Source organism: Danio rerio, chromosome 1, assembly GCF_049306965.1.
Source record: "Danio rerio strain Tuebingen ecotype United States chromosome 1, GRCz12tu, whole genome shotgun sequence".
In the NCBI taxonomy this organism is placed as follows: domain Eukaryota; kingdom Metazoa; phylum Chordata; class Actinopteri; order Cypriniformes; family Danionidae; genus Danio; species Danio rerio.
Genome location: NC_133176.1, coordinates 26,161,876 through 26,181,300, shown reverse-complemented (window position 1 = coordinate 26,181,300; position 19,425 = coordinate 26,161,876). Strand labels below are relative to the sequence as shown.

General features: G+C 33.3%; 1 long non-coding RNA gene across 3 annotated transcripts; it reads right to left on the bottom strand.

The window, feature by feature from the left end:
- Positions 1-6,646: 6,646 nt before the first annotated feature.
- On the bottom strand, positions 6,647-17,148 carry LOC137490662 (uncharacterized). Of its 3 annotated transcripts, XR_012383617.1 has the most exons (11): positions 16,598-16,742; positions 15,325-15,492; positions 14,979-15,113; positions 13,859-13,935; positions 13,444-13,519; positions 13,030-13,107; positions 12,626-12,709; positions 9,224-9,314; positions 9,045-9,096; positions 8,758-8,835; positions 6,647-7,434 (listed from the first exon to the last, which is right to left on the bottom strand). It is a non-coding gene; the product is annotated as an uncharacterized lncRNA (long non-coding RNA). The 3 variants fall into 3 exon arrangements; XR_012383615.1 differs by lacking the exons at positions 6,647-7,434; positions 8,758-8,835; positions 9,045-9,096; positions 9,224-9,314 and adding exons at positions 11,888-12,298; positions 17,036-17,148 and having other exon boundaries at positions 14,979-15,040; positions 16,598-16,765; XR_012383614.1 differs by lacking the exons at positions 6,647-7,434; positions 8,758-8,835; positions 9,045-9,096; positions 9,224-9,314 and adding exons at positions 11,888-12,298; positions 17,036-17,148 and having other exon boundaries at positions 14,979-15,040; positions 16,598-16,761.
- Between the last annotated feature and the right edge of the window lie 2,277 nt (positions 17,149-19,425).

Sequence of the window (19,425 nt, the reverse complement as noted above, 5' to 3'; positions counted from 1 at the left end):
TTTCCTGGCCCTGAATGGTATGAGCAATGACCTGTCAGATCTGGAGAAAATGCAGCGGCTGGGAAATGATGTGGCTAGGGAAAAAAATAAAGCACGGAGGTGTGATACGACAGACAGAGAGGAGGACAAAATAGCTGAGAAGACTCCTCTATGAATTGCGACAGATTTGAGTTTTTTTTTTTTTTTTTTGAGAAAATATTGTTTTGTTATTTGGTTTTAAATGTCTTGTTGCTAAGGGTATACACATATTAGGTACCAATTAAATGTTTAAAACATAAAACTAAAATGTAAATCATTTTGGTCTCAGAAGCTTAACAATCAAATGTTAACCATGTTTTGTGACAGCTATGAATATTAAAATGTATGTTTTCCTCTTCTGTTCAGATCTTCTGTTTTGCAGGAAGTTGCATTCTGTCAGTGACTCAGCACACAAACTGTTACAGGCCCAGTTTGGGTCTTGAATATTAATGATATTCAATTAAATATGTGAAGTCTGTGATTTACTGAAAGATGTTGGGGGGTATATGTAACTAGCCTACCATTGAAGGGGCATTTAAATTTTTCTTAAATAAATATGCAACAAGACTTGCAAGACCAACAACAATTTTTGAAGGAATATTTTTCCTTAGTTATAGGTTTCAATGCAAAAAGATTATAATAAAGTGTTTCTACTGCATTACCATACTGACATGATTGACAAATACTGTACATCTGTGCTGCATACATACTTTGATATCGATCACTTCAGGCACATGAACTGCTGTGCTACAGTGTATTTATTGTGAGGGTGTCAATTTTTCATCTGTATTCAGCTTTAGTCTCGAGCAACATAAATACTGCCTTCAGGCCGTGCTACCTGAAAGTTCTGAAAATTCACATGGCGCGCACACACACACACACAGACACACACATACTTGTTTTTGTGCATTGTGGGGGTCACCTGTCACGGTGGTTACGTAATGGGGACCGCCCTTTCTGATGATGTTAGAGACATAAAAAAAATAGTTTGCCACACAAAAACACAAACTATTTCATGAAATCACTTCAGATTTTGGATATTCCGCAAATTTTTTTTTAGACCTGACACAGTGGTCACTTGTGGGGACATTTCAGGTTTTGTGTAGAAGTGGGGTCCGCCACATACACAACCGATTTTTAGACAAAGTGGGGACCAATTCTACACACACATTACTGGTTTTGAGTCAAAGTAAGGACCAGGTCTACACACACATTACCGGTATTGAGTCAAAGTAAGGACCAGGTCTACACACACATTACCGGTATTGAGTCAAAGTAAGGACCAGGTCTACACACACATTACCGGTATTGAGTCAAAGTAAGGACCAGGTCTACACACACATTACCGGTATTGAGTCAAAGTAAGGACCAGGTCTACACACACATTACCGGTATTGAGTCAAAGTAAGGACCAGGTCTACACACACATTACCGGTATTGAGTCAAAGTAAGGACCAGGTCTACACACACATTACCGGTATTGAGTCAAAGTAAGGACCAGGTCTACACACACATTACTGGTATTGAGTCAAAGTAAGGACCAGGTCTACACACACATTACCGGTATTGAGTCAAAGTAAGGACCAGGTCTAAACACACATTACCGGTATTGAGTCAAAGTAAGGACCAGGTCTACACACACATTACCGGTTTTTAGGCAACGTGGGGATCAGATCAGCACCCTTACTAATATTAAATTTTAAACCTCAATCAAGTAATTTGACAGTAAACTGCTTTAGAATTTTCATTTGAAGAGCAGGTCAGTTTATAAAAAATGTAATTTGAATACAGAAGGAACCTCAAGATCCAAACAGGAAATGGTCCAGAATAGATTTAATAAATGTTATATTTATTATAAATAATTTCCACAAAACCTTTAAACACAAAAAACAGTAAACACAAAATCCATGAAACTCTCTTGCATGTCTAAAAGCAGTTCTCATTGGGTATAACAAGCTTCCACATAACTCTTCCATGTCTGTATACACATTTAGTTAAGTGCAATAGCAAACAATATTAAACGGTTAGTTCACCTCAAAATGAAGATTCTGTTATTAATTCCTCTCCTTCATATTTTTTCAATCCCTTGCTGTCTAAGGAGGATGAGGAGTTCTTGCACTTTATCTAAGTTATCTTTCTTTGAGTCTGAAGATGAATGAAGTTCTCAGGGGATTAGAGTGAGATGAGGGCAAGTAATTAATAATATAATGTGCATTTGGGTAAACTCTTAAAACCCACCAGTATGTTCTATTTCTGTTTCGGTCGTATTTTAACTATTTGAAAAAAAAAACATTAAAAATATTTAAAAATGTATTTATAAAGAACTGAACCCCACAAATGCAGAGACCTTCATCATATAACCAAGCCACCAAAACTCCAAATAGATATCATTTGTTAAGCATTAACTCTACATTAATAGTAAGCAGTTTATAAACACAGCTAGATGCTCTATTGTTGACTTATAAGCATGTGTTATGTGCTCAATTTTTGTGTTTTCATACTTTGTTTATAATTCATTTTTCATTACTAAATGAAGTCTTGCATTATTTACAAACTAGTTGTCTAAGAATGGTTGGTGTTTTTTAAGATCATTAAGAATGAGTAAATGATTAAAAAACTATGTGAATGAACATTTATACATTTACTATTCAGGCATATAATCAGGGCAAAAAATAAATAAAAAATACAATCGGTTCACTCTAAGCAGAATTTATATTTTTTCGGTTCTGTTCTTGCGTTGTTTAATAGACAAAATATTCCGAAAACAGTTTTCTAGAAAAAAAAAAAAAAAAAAACTTTATTTAATTACAAAGTATTGCAGGGCTCTAGAGTGCTCTGTTTTTTTAATGGTGCAACTAAAAAATCTATACGAGGGGTAAGATTAAATGAATTTTCAATAAGTATCATTAAAGACATATTTATAATATGAACTTGCTTTTGGTTATTGATTGACACGCTGTTTAAAGGTGCTACACACAGCCCCACTCCTTGGTATCGAGCGCAGGCCCGGCGCTACATTTAGATGTTGTATAATATGAAATAGCAATAAAAATTATGAAAATTGTTATGAAATAGTTTTTCAGTTATGTAGCCTAATAAAAATATTTAGTACACTGCAAAGTGCAATTAATATTTAAATGTATTATATCCATTATTATTAATATTAGTAAAATTGACAAAACACAGAACTCTTTTGAACGTTTGCTTTCATTTTGACATGCTAAAGCGCACTTTTACAGTTTTGTAAAGAAACATCCCATTATGCAGCAGCAGTCAAGTTAGGACACTTAAAAATGCCTTTTGCACTTAAAGATGAACGGCCTGCGAAGTCAAGTTTACATGGTTATAAATTAAATAGATATAGCCTAATGTGTAAGTGAATTTGCTGCAGATCCATGTCTCACATGTGCTGTAGGTAGGGTAAATGATAATCTTTTTAAAAAATTTACTTTAGGCTATACTGCTATTTGCTCATGCAAAATTAAACACCAGAAAATATATCGTAGGCCTATATTAAGAGCTAAATTACAGTTAGCATCATAATTAGTTCAATTATGTGCTGTAGGCTATTGATTGACCAACACCCCCTGTATACAGTTTACCCACTGCAGGTCTACAGTTCTGATGTGTATTTTAAATTACTTGTTTTAAATGTTGTTTTTAATGGCCTATTGGCAGCGTATAGCCGTTAAGCTTATAGTCTAAGCATGTCATTTTATTATTATTAACATAAATTACAAAGTAGCATCCTTATGATTTTATTTTGTTTCTGTATATTTTTATCAAATGAAAAATGCAATGAGTTATACTTTGGTTTTAATTTTATTAGAAATTTAATAGCCGTTTAGGCAACACTACTTCTACATGTCATTGGCTCTGATTGCGTTTTTTTACAGATAACCTATTTACAAAGATTTTTATTAAACAAGTGCACTACCACAAGATATTTTTGTAGGTGTAAAAATCTAAAAAGTATCATTATTCATTATTTATTATATCATTATTCTTGCCTTATTCATCTTTAATATAAATATTAAATTTAACACATTCATTCATTAAACTAGGGATGCTAACGATTACTCGATTGATTTATTGTCGGTAACCCTTTAAAACCGATAGACCTTATCGATGACCGATTAAGCATGGGCATTTAATAAGTTATGCTTTGCTCTTTGAGATGCGTCCACGATTTCACACATTACATAATCAAGTGTGCGCTACGTTACCCTATGGAGTCGTGCACTCTCTTGACTTTGCATATTGGTTATGCACATACTGGTCATTATGCTCAGATCTCGTTTATCCACTGGTGCTGCCATTAATCCGCTGGTCAAGTAATCAAAAAGTAGGCTGCATGACGTTTAATTATGGGCAGGTTATTAAGACCAAACATTGGTTGTGCAAACTGTATTACGTTCTCTAAAATTTTAAAGTGTTTTAAGCTACATTATCTTTTTATAGACTGGCATAGGCCTAAATACGCATCACGACATTTATAGTTTATATAAAAACGAGCGTCACCGTCGCATTTGTTCACATGCTTTAAATTAATGCTTTTTGTCTCCCAAATTCATATAATAAAGAGAACGATAAAGTAACATTATTAACCGTTTAACTGTAAACATTTCTGTTCAGAACGATTAAAGTTGATCTTTTTTTTCGGTTTTCGTTTCTGTTCCTAAAAAATGTCATTTGATTCTGTTTTTCGTTTCCGTTCCTTGAACCGGTTTGGAGCCCTGCATATAATACGTTTTTCTGCATGTTAAATAATGCTTTATTAACTCAACTTCATGCAGTTTTGTGATCTAATCTAAAGTGAGGAATATTGATGCTTTATAAATCCCTTATAAATGACAATTAAAAGCTCAGAATCATTCATTTATTCATTTATTTTCATTTTAGTTTTCTCTCTTTATTAATCCGGGGTCGCAACAGCGGATTGAACCACCAACTTATCTAGCACGTTTTTATGCAGCGGATGCCCTTCCAGCTGCAACCCATCCCTGGGACACATCCATACACATACACACTCAATCACGCTCAATTACTACGGACCACTTTAGGCTACCCAATTCACCTGTACCGCATGTAGGAGCACCCACACCAACACAGGGAGAACATGCAAACTTTACACAGAAATGCCAACTGACCCAGCCAGGGCTCAAACCAGCGACCTTCTTGCTGTGAGGTGACAGCACTACCTACTGTGTATCAAATAAACAATAAGTAATTGCAATCGTACCTAAACAAATACAATTACTGTAAATTTTAAACATTGCTGAATAACAGGAGTGTCGAAATACAACATCATTTGATAAAACAACAATATAATAATTTAACAATACATTACGTGTTAAGCAATTTTATATTTAGACAAGATTGCAATGATTTACTTTTCATTTGATACAGTTTCATTTGAGCATCTTTTAATAAGTAGAAATTAATAGTCATTTTTTTCCTGTATATAATGTAACTGAGCCTTATATTGTCATTTATAATGGATTTATAAAGCATGAATAGCCCTCGCTTTAGATTAGATCACAAAACTGCATGAAGTTGAGTTCATAAAGCATTTATTAACATACTAAACAACTTATTATATGCCTAAATAATAAGAATTATCAATGTTATTTTGAATAGTTTATTAATCATTTACTTGCACATTCTGAATTATCTAAAAAAAAACACCAACTACTTTTAAATATCTGGTTTGTTAATGATGTATTTTTCATTACTAAATTAAGTATTGCATTATTTACCAAGTATGAAAACAATCATTAAGCACATTATAATTGTGCTTATAAGTCAATAATATTTGTAATTTATATTTATAAATATAATTTATAAACTGCTTACTAATGTCTATTAATGTAGCGTTAATGCTTAACAAACGTTCAACTAACTATTTGCTAATGTTTCATAAATAATTCATTGTGTGCAGTTATTATAGTGTTACCCAACATTTATATATCTTATTAATCAGGCATATAGTAATGGTTACTCTGTCTAATAATAAATGCTTTATAAACTCAACTTCATGCAGTTTTGTGAGCTAATGTAAAGTGAGGACTATTCATGCTTTATAAATCCCTTATAAATGACAATTAAAATCTCAGCTATATTCTACACAGAAAAAAAGAAATAAATTAAAAGGGGGAGTGATTTATAGCTTTATATATATATATATATATATATATATATATATATATATATATATATATATATATATATATATATATATATATATATATATATATATATATATATATATGGTGAAGCAGTGGCGCGGTAGGTAGTGCTGTCGCCTCACAGCAAGAAGGTCACTGGTTTGAACCTTGGTTCAGTTGGCATTTCTGTGAGAAGTTTGCATGTTCTCCCTGCATTCGTGTGGGTTTCCTCCGGGTGCAAAGGCACAGTCCAAAGACATGCTACAGGTGAATTGGGAAGGCTAAATTGTCCCTAGTGTATGAGTGTGACAGGCCCATATGATAGGCTGGCCGGAAGGTGTAAAAAAGTCGTTATCATATGGACAAGTCTAAAACTGAAGGACTTGTTCCAAAAAGAGCCGACCCCGCAATCATATGGGACTAAGGCCAAAGAAGATATATATATATATATTTTTTTTTTTCATTCATTTCAAGATACACAAATGAAACTATCTAATGAAAAGTAAATCTTTGCAATCTTATCAAAATATAAAATTACTGTACAGTGCAAACATCACAGAAACACTGAAATGAATATTGTCATGTTGTTAATTGTTGTTTTGAAATGATGTTGTATTTTTATTTTGCAATGTTTAAACTTTACAGAATTTTTTTAATAAGATTGCAAAGATTTATTGTTCATTAGATACTGAGCCTTAAATTGTCATTTATAAGGGATTTATCAACTATAAACAGTCCTTAGGTCACAAAACTGCATGAAGTTGTGTTATTATAGCATTTACTAACACACATGGTTACAATTACTATATGCCTGAATATAACATGTATAAATGTTCATTTGAATAGTTTATTAATCATTTAATAACTCATTCTGAATTATCTTAAAAACCACCAACTACTCTTATATACAAATAGTTTGTAAATAATGCAATACATAATGTAGTAATGAAAAATGAATCAGTAACAAAGCATGAAAATACAATTAAGTCAAGTCAAGAATACAGCGTTTGAAGCTGTATTTATAAACTGCTTCCTAAAGTCTATTAATGTAGAGTTAGTGCTAAACTAATGATGTATAGTGTATACTTACTATAAAAGTGTTATTCAGATTTTTTATCTAAAGAGCCGAGATTCAGTTTTTAATATAAACAATCCAAAGCTGACCAATCTCTGGTTTTTAGAGCCAATGGTTCAGCTTTCACCACAGCATGTTCTTCCTGTTTGCTCCAGGATCTTCTCTTTATGGGACCTATGGGTGGTTAAAATATAAAAAAGTGGTTTTAGTTGCATAAATGTTCAGTCATTTTTACAACATGTGCTGTTATGTTAGTTTAATATTGTGATAGAAATTGCTAGAAAAATATGTCTTGCCTATTATTAAAAATACTTAAGATGGAGATGGATTAAAAAATACTTCCTATTAACTTCAAATCTGGTTTATGGGGTTACACTTTATTCCATAGTCCAGTTTAGACATTCTTCTAACTATGCGTAACTCTGCAACTACGTTAATTATCTCACCGTAAAGTATTATGTATTAGAGTATTTGCATACTGTTAGAATGTTCAATAAGACTAACGCTCATCTGATTATCAGTAGAGTATTAGCAGACTGTTAGCTCAAGTTTAGCTCAAAACACTACACTGTAACACATATCTGTTCATTACCAGTTCCTGTATTTTGTGATTTACAAGTGGGGTTTTTTTTGTGTGTGGTGGTGAATTGCATTATGGGATGTTGATCTCTGCTCTGTGAACTTTTGATGTTGAAAATTCAACTCTACAGTTTAACAAAGTGACTTTTACTGACATTTTAGTAGTTTGAAATAATATAATGTATAAGAAATAATATATAGAGATAAATAAGTCTTTAGAATAACAGAAAATGTACCGGCAGTTTATTACAAGGTTTCTGTAGCATAATATACAACAACAACCCAAACAAAAAGTCACTTTTTTTTACTTTTTAAGATTAAAAGTTGTTGGAAGAAAGATCAAGATCCCATAATGCAATTCAAGAGCAGAAACAAACAGATTTCATAAAAACAAATTATGAAAAACTGCTAATTTAATTATTATTACTTATTTTTATTAATTTTAGAGTGTAGAGTATTAGCTGACAGTTAAGGTTACCTCAATAAAACTGACTCTCATTGGTCTCAGTAAATAGTACAGCAGACTGTTAGGTTACGCTCAAAATTTGTACAATATGACTAACTCTTTATAAATTTAGTAGAGCATTAGCAGTGTTGATTCTAACAGACAGTCTAATGGCTGTTAGTTGACAAGTAGTTGCAGTTACTTGTAGTTAGTAGTAGTAGTAGTAGTAGTAGTAGTAAAGTAAATTATCAAAATAAAGTGTAACCAGATATGCAATTAGTATATTTTTCCAAAGTATTTAGCAATATTGTTTAACTAACATGAAATGAGACATCAAGTGCAACTGTACTGAAATCATCATAGAAGTAATGTGCTTCTGTCCTGTTTTAACCTACATGTTATGTAAATGAGCTTGTGCATTTGGACTTGTACAATAACACAAGTCAGTCACAAATTAACTTTAATGATCATACCTCTCTTTTTTGTGAATGCTGGGTCTGCTTCACTATCTTCACAGACACTGTACCATGGTGATGATACTTGAGGGGACTCTGAAAGTAAAAATCAAGTCTGAGAGTTGACTTCTCTGCATAAAGCTTACCAAAATATTTATTTGATTTTGTGTTGTTCTTTTTAATGGGTAAAAGCGTGTGATGGTAGCTTAAAAATAGTTTTCAAACATAGCACATACATATCATGATAAAAATAAACATTCTGAAAAAAGAAAAATTCTGATCAGAAAAATAAATAATATTTTTACCTTTTAGACTGGACTTCACCTCCTCCAAAATCACAATCCACTGTAACTTTCTCTGAATGTAAAAACCCACACAAAAATATATCATTTAAAACAATATGATAAATATGTTTGCAAATACAAATGTGTATATAACATCCAGAAAATCTTGCACTGTATTACATGTTTGTGTGTAAACCCACGATTTGATCAAGATTCCACCCTTTAAAATCTTCTGAGCGTCTGTTTTCAAGTCCCAGAAAAACTGAGTTGTGGGAACAGAGCAGTTCTCTTCTGCAGTCATACAGTCATAACACACATACATATGAAGAGTTAGGTTGCAAAATGCGATAAACGGCATTTTTTGACATTTGGATTTTATTATTGGAAATCACTGTTCAGATGTACCTTAATCTATGTGTGAATTGCTGCCATTAATAACATTTAAGAATGCACATTTTAGGCCAAGTACAAAACGTATTTTTTTTCACAAAACGCAATATCCGTCAGACCAGTTTCTTTACAAAGTGCGATATAACAGTTAAGAGAGCGTTCAGGATGCGGCGCGAGCTCAGCATCCCCTGGGAAGAGAGTCATCGCCGGTGAAGTGCTCAGAGTTTGCTCATTGATTTAGCGATAGAAGATGAAGTCTTCAACTTCACAAAAAATTATAAAAAGGCCACAAAAATGGACCAGAATAAGATACTTCTGCGTCAACAATACACAAATGCAGCAGGGAACGAGTCTCCGCTGATGTCAAGAGAAGGCCTAGGAGCGCCTTTTTTCCTACTCCCCATCACAAGATACCTGTCTGCAAGTGTCCTTTATAAGTTTATTTTTTAAATAATTTCTTACATGTAGCTGAGTAGCCTATCTGAAGATTTATTTATGCGGTTGCACCTATTATTTAAAATTAATTCTTGTTGTTGTTGATTTATTACAAAGGAACTTAAAGGGCACATGTTGTTATGGAGAAAACGGTTTAGCTTTTTCACAACCAAATAAATAAGCTATTATTATTATTACAGTGAAATAATTCATTAAATATGACATAGCGAGGCAAGTTTGTGTCACGGACTCAGCTCCGCCCGCTCTAATCATACAGGTTTGGTTTTCTGCAGCGGTGTGGAAGGAGCCGCCCCCCACTCTTTCTGTACCAAGCTAAAGGTCATTTATCTAACTAACTTAATCTTACTTATCAAACAAAACATTGATTCACTAGCTTTTGGTAATGGTATTAATGTAGTATAATATAGCCTAAGGTGGATGTAGCGTTTTGCAAAAAAAAAAAAAAAAAAAAGTTATGTTATGTTATGTTGTGTACATTCTGGCCAAATCTAACTTAGAATCTTATTATTATTAATCAATCTTTGCATATATTATTCCATGTTTGACAATGTGGGTTGGATTAATATGTAGCATTTTGGCATGTTTTTTTTACTTAATTATAGACATAAAATTAAATAAAAAATATCCTGGATTTGAAAATATTGTGTTCCTGGCCTTCACTGAGCTCAAGTTATAGTTTAATGTACAGAAATTGTGAATGAACTTGACTGTTGATGTCCTGAAAAATAATGTCAAAATTACCAACATTTTTTTAAATGGATATATCTCGTTCTGCAATGAAACTCTTTATATACAGTTGAAGTCAGAATTATTAGCCCCCCTGAATTATTAGACAGCTTGTTTATTATTTCCCCAATTTCTGTTTAACGGAGAGAAGATTTTTTTCAACACATTTCTAAACATAATAGTTTTAATAACTATTTCTAATAATCATTTCTAATAATGGACTTATTTTCTCTTTGCCATGACGACAGTAAATAATATTAGACTAGATATTCTTTAAGACACTTCTGTACAGCTTAAAGTGAAATTTAAAGGCTTCACTAGGGTAGTTAGGTTAACTAGGCAGGTTAGGGTAATTAGTCAAGTTATTGTATAACGATGGTTTGTTCTGTAGATTATCGAGAAAAAAATATAGCTTAAAGAGGCTAATAATTTTGTCCCTTAAATGGTGTTTAAAAAAATGTAAACTGTTTTTATTCTAGTCAAAATAAAACAAATAAGACTTTCTCCAGAAGAAAAAATATTATCAGACACACTGTGAAAATTTCCTTGCTCTGTTAAACATCGTTTAGGAAATATTTAAAAAAGAAGAGAAAAATTCCAAGGGGTCTAATAATTCTGACTTCAACTGTATATATATATATATATATATATATATATATATATATATATATATATATATATATATATATATATATATATATATATATATAGTTTAATGTACAGATATATATGAAAGTATATACAGTTGAAGTCAGCCCACCTTTTTAAAACTTTTTTACAAATATTTCCCAAATGATGTGTAACAGAGCAGGAAATTTTTTCATAGTATGTCTGATAATATTTTTTTCTTCTGGAGAAAGTCTTATTTGTTTTATTTCAGCTAGAATAAAAGCAATTTTAATTTTTTATGAACCATTTTAAGGTCAATATTATTATCCCTCCAATAACTTGCCTAGTTACCCTAATTAATTTAGTGAAGCCTTTAAATGTCACTTTAAGCTGAATAGAAGTGTCTTGAAAAATATCTAGTCAAATAATATTTACTGTCATCATGGCAAAGAGAAAATAAATCAGTTATTAGAGATGAGTTATTAACACTGTTATGATTAGAAATGTGTTTAAAAAATATGCTTTCCATTAAACAGAAATTTAGTACAAGAAATAAACAAGGGGGCTAATAATTCTGACTTCAACTGTATATAATTAAAAATATATATTTATATATAATTTTATAAATACTTTATATAAAATTATTTTATATATTTTTATATATAATTTTTTATTTTTATTTTGAAATATATAATTTAGACAGTAGTACTCAAGGGTCCAGGGGTCTGTTCTTCGGACCTCGCTAAAATAATCTAAGAATATATTACAGATCCTGGATCTTTTAATCTTGATAACTCATCTTAGGCTAATTTGGTTCTTCAAAAAAGTTTGCGAATCAGATTAAACTGATCTGAGAGGTGTTGTGACTGTGTGTCGTGACAGATCTATCGATCCTCAAAATCATTATCAGCAATGCAACGATTGGCTGACGGCACAGCAGCGTGATGACATCTGATTAATGGACAGTTATCAAAATTACATGAAATCCGTAGTAAACGGTTCGTTAAATCTGATATGCAATAACAGAGTTATGAGTCACTAGCTGGAGCAGAGCAGTTCTCTTCCCCTGTCATATGGTCATCCTTCAATATAAGCTGTATATAAAAAAAATATATATTAGTTAGACAGCAGTACTCAAGGGTCGCGGTCCCCACTATGTCAGACCTTACTGTGTGTGTATTGAGGACTAAGTGTCTTTCACAGCTTCTCTAACATGCCTCTGGTCCCCACAATGTTCACCAATTAGGACACACACTCTGTTTCATTTCTATATTTTGATTAAGTTAAATAATTACAATTAAATACACCACTACTACAACAACCACTACTATTACTACTACAACTAATAATATTAATAATAATAATAATAATAATAATAATAATAATAATAATAATTGTTATTATTATTATTATAAACACACCTCATCAGAGTTGTGGGTCTCCTACTGGAGCAGAGCAGTTCTCTTCCTCTGTCATATGGTCATCCTTCCATCCTTCAATAAAAGCTGAATAAAAAAAATATATATATATATATTAGTTAGACAGCAGTACTTAAGGGTCCCGGTCCCCACTACGTCAGACCTTACTGTGTGTGTGTTCAGGACTAAGTGTGTTTCACAGTTTCTCTAACATGCCTCTGGTCCCCACAATGTTACACTAGTGCATACATTCATACATTAGGACACACACTCTGTTTCATTTCTATATTTTGATTAAGTTAAATAATTACAATTAAATGCACTACTACTACTACAACAACAACTATTACTACTACTACTACTACTACTACTACTAATAAAAATAATAACAACAACATTAAACACACCTCATCAGAGAGTTGTGGGTCACGTACTGGAGCAGAGCAGTTCTCTTCCTCTGTCATATGGTCATCCTTCAATCAAAGCTGAATAAAAAAAATAAAAAAATATATATTAGTTAGACAGCAGTACTCAAGGGTCGCGGTCCCCACTATGTCAGACCTTACTGTGTGTGTATTCAGGACTAAGTGTCTTTCACAGCTTCTCTAACATGCCTCTGGTCCCCACAATGTCAGTGCATATGTTCACAAATTAGGACACACACTCTGTTTCATTTCTATATTTTGATTAAGTTAAATAATTACAATTAAATACACCACTACTACAACAACAACTACTATCACTACTACAACTAATAATAATAATTATAATAATAATAATAATAATATAAATAATTGTTATTATTATTATTATAAACACACCTCATCAGAGTTGTGAGTCACGTGCTGGAGCAGAGCAGTTCTCTTCCTCTGTCATATGGTCATCCTTCAATATAAGCTGAAAATAAAAAAAATATATATTAGTTAGACAGCAGTACTCAAGGGTCGCGGTCCCCACTATGTCAGACCGTACTGTGTGTGTATTCAGGACTAAGTGTGTTTTACAGCTTCTCTAACATGCCTCTGGTCCCCACAATGTCAGTGCATATGTTCACCAATTAGGACACACACTCTGTTTCATTTCTATATTTTGATTAAGTTAAATAATTACAATTAAATACACCACTACTACAACAACAACTACTACTACTACTACTACAACAACTAGTAATAATAATAATAATAATAATAATAATAATAATAACAACAACAACAACAACAATATTAATAAACACACCTCATCAGAGAGTTGTGGGTCTCGTACTGGAGCAGAGCTGTTCTCTCCTTCTGTCATATGGTCATACTTCAGCAAACCTGAATATAAAAATATATATAGTTAGACAGCAGTACTCAAGGGTTCCAGTCCCCACTATGTCAGACCGTACTGTGTGTGTGTTCAGGACTAAGTGTGTTTCACAGCTTCTCTAACATGCCTCTGGTCCCCACAATGTTACACTAGTGCATATGTTCATACATTAGGACACACACTCTGTTTCATTTCTAGATTTTGATTAAGTTAAATAATTACAATTAAATGCACTACTACTACAACAACAACTACTACTACTACTATTACTAATAATAATAATAACAACAACAATAATAAACACACCTCATCAGAGTTGTGAGTCTCGTACTGGAGCAGAGCAGTTCTCTTCCTCTGTCATATGGTCAACTTTCAATATAAGCTGAATATAAAAAAAATTATATTAGTTAGACAGCAGTACTCAAGGGTTCCGGTCCCCACTATGTCAGACCGTACTGTGTGTGTATTCAGGACTAAGTGTGTTTCACAGCTTCTCTAACATGCCTCTGGTCCCCACAATGTTACACTATTGCATACATTCACCAATTAGGACACACACTCTGTTTCATTTCTATATTTTGATTAAGTTAAATAATTATAATTAAATGCACTACTACTACAACAACAACAACTATTACTACTTCTACTACTACTACTACTAATAATTATTATTATTATTAAATTTAAACACACCTCATCAGAGGGTTGTGGGTCTCCTACTGGAGCAGAGCAGTTCTCTTCTTCTCGTCATATGATCATACTTCAATGAAAGCTGAATATAAAAAACAAAAAATAATAATTAGACAGTAGTACTCAGGGCTCCTGGTCCCCACTATGTCAGACCGTACTGTGTGTGTATTCAGGACTAAGTGTGTTTCACAGCTTCTCTAACATGCCTCTGGTCCCCACAATGTTACACTATTGCATATGTTCATAAATTAGGACACACACTAAGTTAAATAATTACAATTAAATGCACTACTACAGCAACAACATCTACTACTACTACTACTACTAATAATAATAATAATACTAATACTAATAAACATACCTCATCAGAGAGTTGTCGGAGCAGTTCTCTTCTGCAGTCATATGGGCATCCTTCAATGAAAGCTATTTAAAAACAGCTTTGTTATATAAGTCATGTCATGACTATAAAGCTTTCATGACAGTCTTATGAACCCCCCTTTAAAGTAAAGCATTACCCAATTAATTAAACTTTTTTACCCATTAAGACAAGAAGAAGATATTAAGAGATTGATTTCATTATCTCTTATGGATGATGCAAACTCTATATTTTTTAACAGATTTACCCTTTATCTATATTAACATTAAAAAACTCTTAGCTTTGCTGAATGTATTAAGGATTAAAGTATTAAGTGATCAAAATGTCAAACCTTTCTCCAAGGCCAATCACATGCGCCATAGTCAAATGTTATTTCCTCTCCAAAGAAAATATCCCTGATTGCAAAATGGCACAAATGAGGTTTTCTCTGAACAACGATCTTATTGACAGTGCAGTTAGGGTGCAGATCGTCCTCATGATCGGCATCAATGCTGCAAAACTAAGAGAAAAGAGCAAGCAACATTTTAATTATGCCCTCTCATAGCAATAAAAAGCTAAACTATGGCATGAATACAAACAGAATGAATATAATATATACATGTACATTTGAATGGGGAAAACACTTAACCACCTGTTCTTGTTTTACCATATAAAGTCAAACATAAAGACAGTATTTTTATTATTATCTCATCTATGCTTTGCTTCCACAAGCTCTATCATTTGTACTCAACCACAAAACTTCCTTTAATAAATGTGGACAACGCAAACTCTGACCTAAAAGTTTTAATGAAACGTGTAGGGTTAAAAAACTACAAAAACCTCACATTAGCATCCTCTCTGTGTGTGAATTATAAATACAGTAAACCTTTTGAAGTGGATCAGAACCTTTCAACAATGTTGTTCTAATACTATTGAACACCTGTTCTTCTTTCTTAGGACAGTTTTAAAGAACTTTTTTTCCACTTCAATTGTTTACAGGTCACACTTTACAATCAGGTTTTATTAGTTAATGTACTTACTAACATGACCTAGTAATGAACAATGCATGTACAGCATTTATTAATCAGTTTAACATTTACTAATTACTAATGCATTATTCAAATCTAAATTCATGCTTGTACCAGTAATAATGCATTGCAATAATTAATGCATTGTGCGTGTTCAACTAGTAATGAACAACTTTTTTTTCATCAACTAAAGTTAACAAACATGAACAAATACTGTAATAAAGTATTATTTATTGTTCATGTTAGTAAATGCATTAACCAGCATTAACTAATTTAACCTTATTGTAAAAGGCTACTAGTTGACAGCAAATAAATAAATAAAACACACACAGTGATCATTTATGTACTTTTATATATGTTTTACACTAAGTTGGAGTTTATTATAATTATTTATCTAAAATAAAACGTTTCTACACGTCATAGAACAATAAATTAAGTACATTTCTAGGACCAGATAGCCCCACATTTTAATTATAACCTCTATATTACTACATTAACGTATAAATAGTATATAATAGTGTTATTTCAGGATTAACGTTAAATGTTTAAAGCAATTAACCATTTAAAAAGTACGATACAAGAACTATGAAAACATACCTTAGTAACCTTCTATATATTCGGTTTCCAGTGAATGGGTCTTGTCAGTGGAGCTGGTGATGTGTTTCTCCGCATCTTTTAATGGTTTTATCCTCCGTCGATCCATTTAGCCGCCCGGTGATTGGTGACTGTCTGACCGCGGCTCATGCACTCCACCCCGGCCTCTGACTCACGTAGCACCGGGCAGTTAGCACGTTAGCACATTAGCGCGAGTAACTTTTACTCGTGTAAACAAGTTAAATTACATACCGAACTGTAGTTTGTGTCTTATCAGTGTTATATTAATACGTAATTTGAAACAACCTCGATTAAAACACCCAGGAAATTCGTTAAAACATTTAATTAACTATACCTGATAACTGTCAAAATATGCAACATAAGTATTTGTCATATAACCTATTTTATTACATTATGATGGTGAAAAACATTCTAACTTACCCAAAAATTCGAATAATTTGATGATAGATCTTAATTAAGTTTATTAAAGTCGGATTCATTTATGAGATTGCGCATGTGCAGTAGGCAGAGTGTGTGAATAGCGCCAAGTGTGTGTCAGGGTGCAGTACCGACATCCGACTACAGGACCGCTATAGAGCAGTGCGCCGACACACACTTACACACTCAATTCAGGTAAATGGTCAAGGTGGGGATCAGTGAAAAAAACTGCACTAGGCATATCAGCAACGCCCCCTGAGTCTTTTAAAGGCAAAACATAGTGGGGACCGGGCCATCGGTCCCCACTATGTTTTTGGTCCCCACTTTGTGAGTGTGCTATCATGCTGAGGTCCCCACCATGTAATAAAAACAAACACACACACACACACATACACACAAATACACACACACACACACACACACACACACACACACACACACACAAATGCTTGATCAGGAGCCCATCTGTTTTTGACAGCTGCAGTTTTAAAGTGATAATGACATTGTAAAGGTTGCCTCTCTGGAGCAACAGACTATTTAACACACACAATGTTCAAATTCAGTCCAAACCACTGGGTCTGTGTGCCATGCTCTATAGAAGAAATTAGCACAGTCTTTTGTTTAGAATGGAAAACCACACCATCTGTGATTCAGCAGCTTTGCCTTTGATACAGTACACTTTTACTGACAAGATTACAGTGCCATAGACAGCTGAAATAACAGGTTTTACCTCTTGGTTGGTCTAATGTGTGTGATAGATCACTGCAAAATGAGGTATTTGTATGAGTATGATTACATTCATTCAGGTCTGCACTGTGCAACATGAGAAAGATCAGGTTTTTCTTTTAGCGCATGCTGCACAACTTTCTGTCAAGGCCATTGTCATTTTAAGCTTGGAATATCCTCCTGACTATAAAAAAAATGTTTGTATATAAATATAAATAATTTAGGAGGAAAGTCTTTACCTCAGGTGGAGGAGTTAAAGTATCTTGGGGGTTTGTTTACGAGTGAGGGAAGGACGGAGCGTGAGATTGACAGGCGGATTGGTGCAGCAGCAGCAGTAATGCGGTCGATGTACCGGTCCGTTGTGGAGCTGAGCCGAAAAAAAAAATCTACGTTCCTACTCTCACCTATGGTCATGAGCTTTGGGTCATGACGGAAAGGACAAGATCTTGGATACAAGCGGCCGAAATGAGTTTCCTTCGAAGGTTGGCAGGGCGCACTCGTACGGATAGGGTAAGGAGCACCTGGGAAGAGGGTGACACCCGGGAAGACACCCGAGAAGAGCTCGGAGCAAAGCTACTGCTCCTCAACATCAAGAGACGTCAGCTGAAATGGCTAGGGCATCTGTTTTGGATGCCTCCTGGATGCCTACCTATGTCCCAGAGGATGGAGGCCTTAGGGAAGACCCAGGATACGCTGGAGGGACTATGTCTCTCGGCTGGCCTGGAAACGCCTCAGGATCCCCCTGGAAAACAAAATGAATTGTGAATGAATGAATACTTTATTTCCCAAGTTCCTAACTATTTCCTAATTACTTAAGAAAACATGAAAATTCAGTGCATGTAAATTTTTTTTACAGAAAGTAAATCCAAAGAACATAGCAAAGTTAACAAAAAAAATAATAATTAAGTATTTTAAGTGTGTTATAGAAATTGAATATTTTACAAAGTTTTGCAGAGGCACACAAAATTGTTAAAAAATGTGTTAGGCCTGCTCATTCTGAACACTTAAGAACAGCTGCTCTCAGTCAAACTGTTCATTAAATATTTGCCAATATTAAAAAAAAAAAAAAACTATTCCTATATATACACACACACACACACACACACACACACACACACACACACACACACATATATATATATATATATATATATATATATATATATATATATATATATATATATATATATATATATATATATATATAGGTTTAACTATCCCATTTGAATAACTAATGGGTCATTTACAAAAAGGGCATGACTACAAACACTTACATGAATTTAAACCATAAGTCTCAAACTCAATTCCTGGATGGCTGCGCTCAGCACAGTTTTTTCTTTAACTCTATCAAACACAGCTGATCCAAATAATCGAGGTGTTCTAAAAAGTCATGAACACATTCATAAGTTGGATCAGTGTTTGATCCAATAGTATGGATGCAGCCTTTATGATGCAAGCTGAGACTGCATCTCTCAGTGATTCAGCGTCCGACACAATGCACTCAATGGAACTAGTGACGTTACTGTGAGGGGTATGGTTAGGGGTGGGATTAGGTGAACCCATTAAAAAGCATTGGATGTAGCTCAGATTGCACTGCACCAAGTCTGCATCCTGACCCCTCTTGTTTGATCAGGGTTAGAGCAAAACTCAAATCTTTTCTAAATCCA